Source organism: Dermacentor silvarum, chromosome 6 (assembly GCF_013339745.2).
Source record: "Dermacentor silvarum isolate Dsil-2018 chromosome 6, BIME_Dsil_1.4, whole genome shotgun sequence".
Taxonomy (NCBI): Eukaryota; Metazoa; Arthropoda; class Arachnida; order Ixodida; family Ixodidae; genus Dermacentor; species Dermacentor silvarum.
Genome location: NC_051159.1, coordinates 115,510,507 through 115,515,506, shown reverse-complemented (window position 1 = coordinate 115,515,506; position 5,000 = coordinate 115,510,507). Strand labels below are relative to the sequence as shown.

Genomic DNA, 5,000 nt, shown 5'->3' with positions numbered 1-5,000 from the left:
AGTGTATGGGTCGCTCATTTATAAGGCTTTTGGGTTTAATACGGAACATCAGGCAACAACAACAGCGAAAATTTGCCTGGAGGGTCGTATAATTGCTTTCGCCATAAAGCGATAAATAGAAAATTGTTAGTAAAGGGTGTATATATATATATAGACGGGTAGGTTTCGGAAAGCTGGTCAAACCCCAGCCCCGCCCCCCTCCAGAAAAATGAATACTTTCCGCCTATGCTGTGAAAAATATATAGCTAGTTTTCGACATTTTCATTTAAAGCCGAAACTTTCACGCAGAAACCCAATTTGCGCGCATGTTTGTCGGCATCATGCAAGAGGTCTATTCTTGTACCAAAACTCGATTTTAACGTATGAAAGAAGCTCAGGCACAGAATACAAAATGTAAGAAAGAACACTGGCACAGTCAGCGGCATAGCGAACGCGTGGCTCGCGAGGGAGAGCTCTTGCTTGTACTCCGTTGTTTTTAGGCCGTGTCCACTACGATAAACCTCATTATATATATATATATATATATATATATATATATATATATATACAGAAAGATGAAAAGCACAACTTCGCGATTATCTCAGGTTTGTTTAGCCACCAGTTTCGGCCTACTATGCCCAATTTTGGTACCTACCAAGTAGACCACACCCGATGACGGCACACAACCGCTGTCAAAACGCTGGCGTGAGCAAGCGCGCCAGTAGCAGCGAGCGAAGGTTCATGCGGCCTATCGCTTCAACATAATCTGAGCGGCGATAGCACAGCGCATACAAAGGTAGGAGCCGTGTTGTAGATCGCTTTCAAGATGCGGTGCGCGCGACTGCCCGTCACCGCGCAAAGTACAAGTACACAGTTAATTTCTAGCAAGAGCAAAAGCCACACTCCCTCCCTCCCGCAATGCCTTCCCGCTTTCCTCCTTTCGCGTGGGTTATTGAGTCGCCAGTTCCCCTTGCGCCCGGTCGCAAGATACCCATTAGGTGCGGCAGCTACACGTCGCCTCCCCCCCCCCCCCCCCCCCCCCCCACGGCCTTTCGCGTGAAACAAGAAGTCGTGTTTGCTCTCCGCCGTGCGTTCGCTCCCACATACAGCATACGGCCAATGAGAGTTTTTTTTTCTACATGCGGACACGACCATCGGAGATTGAGCCCTTAACAACTTCGCTGTAAAAAAAAATCACCAGGCTTGGCCTTCCCGTCCCGACGTATTCGCGATGCCGTGCTGCTCAGCATTCGGGTGCAGAACACGCGAAGCAGACCGCAAGCGACTCTTCCGGATTCCATCTGCGAAGCGAGACGCGGCGCAGATGAAGGTCTGGCTTCAAAGAATCAGCCGGGCTGATTTCAACCCAGCATAATGGTCCCGGCTGTGTGAGGTGAGCGAGCGATTCTTCAATGATCCCTAATCTCACAAGCTGCCACTTGCTGTGTGAGGCTTCGTTAGTTTTCTCCCTCCTAAGTGCCGCATTGTTCGCGCTGCATGTTCGCGCTGCATTTGCAACTTTCTTGGCCGGATTTCATCATGCCTTCAAACGCACGTGGTTTTTGTTGACTCGGTTATACAATCCATGGCGTTGTGTTTGTGTGGCCCTGAATGTATGCGAACGGCACGTTTTGAGTGTATCGCAGTATGTTACGAAGCGGTGACGGTACGTAGGGAAAAATGGGCGCTTACCTGCGGAAAGACGAACCTTTTAGGGCTATTTAGTTAGGGTGACTTTGCGCCTTCAGCAAAAACTCAACTCGGTGGTCGGCTATCTTGCCGCTATCAGCTCTCTGCGATGTCGCATTAGCAGGTGCGAGGAGATTAAACGCGACGTCATGACATGTCAACAAAGGAAGCCATTGGCCTTCTTTGAGGGGCATTGCTGCGTTTTTGAGTTGTATGCGACTGTAAAAGTGGAAACAGCGTAAAGTGTGCATGACGCAAGGGCACCTGAATGCTGTTATGTCCTCCACCAAACGCTCATACGCATGGATAAAAAAAAGTATTCGCTCCACATTTGATATAACCGGGGATCATTATTGTGACAGCTTGCTCCTTCGCTTCATATGACAGGTTCCGTGTTGCGGGTGCATTAATTCAGTTATTCAATATTGGAAAACGAACAATCCCCCGGAAGAACTGCTAGCAACGCTATCCACATTTCAACGCCCTTGATTATAGAGTTAACTCATTCCTGCGTGGCTTTGTCAGTGGCCAGGACAAACCTGGATGTTAACTCATCGTTTCTGCTCTGCATTTGATAAGATAGTAGATACAATACGCAGGGCAGAATTTCTCGGACCCGCGCGCAGCACATGCAAGCGGCAATATGATCCGCAAAAGCAGCCTCGCATAAGCCTGTAAGATGACCGCTGCCACGCTACTCAATTCCGCAAAAAAAAGAAAAAAAAATGTGTGGAGTAGTGTAAGGCTTCCTACAAGCGAGCGAAGTTACTAGCCTCATTATCGACGGACCGCTTCCGCCGAATGATCGGTCAGTGAAACCTGTAGGACAACTGCATATATACAGCTGGTGGATCATTCACTCCCGCAGCGTAGTCATTGTTAGAGGCCCGCTGTGCACGTTAGCCGCTCTCCAACGAGGGACTGGAGCTACTGAAACGCGGAGATGAACCAACGCCGAGGTCGCGCGTGGCATGGCTCAGTTAAAGCCCGACTTAGAGGCTTTAGGCTCACTGTATCACCGCTAATAGTACAGCCATCTAAGCGCAACGGCATTTATGCGTCCTCTCGTTGTTTCGGCAGCCAGTCATAATATAACGCGAAAAATTCCGATCAAAATACGAGTTCAAGAGCGCGAGCGACACGTAGCCACAGCGTTTCATTCGGAGAGTGTCTGCTAGTTCAGCCCCGCGTAGGGGGAGCCACGGTCGACAGAAGAGAGAGTGAAAGCCGGCGCAGGAGGAGGAGAGAGGAGATGGCGCTACTTTTGTTTTATTGGGGGTTTTAAGTATAATACTACACAACAACGCCCCACATAAGTAGTACTGCGCGGATTGCGAGCCTTTGTGGGCAAGCACTATATGTGTGCACGCGTATACAAGTAGCGTGCATATATTCGAATCAAGCGGAGAAGTAATGTGTACACTTTCGTCGCGCAGCCGGCCACTACTAGCGCAAGCGTTAATCAGCGCTTTTTGGCCGCAAACGGAAAGCGCCCCGCGGTGTCGTCTGACAGGTGTCGCTCTTGACTGTCGCTCTTGACTGAAAGACCTCGCCTGCGTTTCTGAGCGTCAACCTTCCCCAGTGTTCTTACGTGCGCAATGACGTTTCTTGGCAGACCCGCGGAAAGTTCGCGGACGACCCCTCTGCCTCGCCGCCGTTTCGAAAAAAAAAAACAAAAAAAAAAAGGTCCCCAATTTGCCCCCCTCCGTTTGAGGGGCTCCCGCGGAGAGGAGAGCTCGCCTGTACATCTCCCTGCGCTACTTCGTTTCGGCGGCCGACGCACTCAGTTCAAGCTCGCTGTTAATCACGTGACCACACGTCGAGATGGGTATGCCCGGCCGATCCTCGGCAGCCTCTGAGGGCCTGCAGTGCTCAGCGGTGCAACGAGCGACGCCGCAGCCATGGACCAGATATTCGGCGGACTCAAGAGCTTCGTGAAGATCGAAGCCATCGTCACCGACAACCACGCGTTCCGGCTGCACTACAAGGTGACGTGCGCGCTTCTCATCGCCTTCAGTATCCTGGTCACCAGTCGACAGTACATCGGGGACCCCATCGACTGCATCACCAAGGACAGCGTGCCCACGCGAGTGCTGGACACATTCTGTTGGATTCATTCCACGTTCAGCGTCAGGGACTCCTGGGACAAGAAAGTTGGCACTCAGATTCCATACCCCGGCGTGGATAAGTACTCGCCGGGGGAGAAGCGAGTGTATCACGCCTACTACCAGTGGGTCTGCTTCGTACTCTTCCTCCAGGCCGTGCTCTTTTACGTGCCTCGTTACCTGTGGCTTGCGTGCGAGGGCAGCAAAATCAGCACGCTCGTGCTCGACCTCGGCTCGCCCATCCTAAGCGACTGAAAAGCGAAAGCACAACCGCAAACTCCTCCTCGAGTACTTCGCCAACAATGTGGGCCAGCACCAAATGTACGCTTTCCACTATTTCTTCTGCGAGCTACTCAACTTCGTCAACGTCGTCGGACAGATCTACCTCATGGACCACTTCCTAGGTGGCGAGTTCACGACGTACGGCTTGAAGGTCCTGCAGTTCAGCGAGTGGGACTGGTCCGTCCGTTTCGACCCCATGGTTAAAGTCTTTCCAAGGCTTACGAAATGCACTTTCCACATGTACGGTTCCTCCGGCGACGTGCAGAAGCACGACGCCATGTGTGTCCTCCCGATCAACATCATCAACGAGAAGATTTACGTGTTCCTTTGGTTCTGGTTCGTCATTCTAGCCATGGTTTCTGCCCTTGTTCTGGTGTATCGTGTTGTGCTGTTCATTTCGCCTCTGACCAGGTTTCACGCCATCAAGTCAAAGGCACGCCTGACCAACGGTACCCAGCTGGAGCGTGTGCTGGAACGGAGCCAAATAGGCGAGTGGTTTTTGCTTGACCTGCTCGTCAAGAATTTGGACCCGGTCCATTACAGGGATTTCATCACGGATCTTGACAAACACCTGGGAAGCAAGATCACCGAGCACGTCTGATAATAGACGTTATATGTTCTGTTGTGGCTTCGACCGCTAAGATAGATTAATGGAACTGAATTCTTTGCCTCAAGTAAGCGTGCGTGGACTTTTTTTCTCCTTGGGAACGACTCTTGGCAAGTCAGGTTGTGTATGTTCACTTCTCGTGTTCAAATCCAGAAGTACTGTACAATGAATAGCTAAATTAAACAATAGTGTTGAGAACACGCTGTTTCTTTTCTTCTTCTGCGGCGCGTGAGCCACATTTCTTCAAACACCCGGCAGATCTTTTCTAGAGGAATCCGGGACAAAACTTGGGCTTCGATAATGAGCTTGCGCAAATCGAATGCGGTTCCACATTTTTT

At 50.8% G+C, this 5,000-nt stretch overlaps 1 pseudogene; it reads left to right on the top strand.

Annotated features, from left to right (window-relative positions):
• Positions 1-3,324: 3,324 nt before the first annotated feature.
• Positions 3,325-4,853, top strand: LOC119455879 (innexin inx2-like; annotated as a pseudogene).
• The last annotated feature ends 147 nt before the right edge of the window (positions 4,854-5,000 follow it).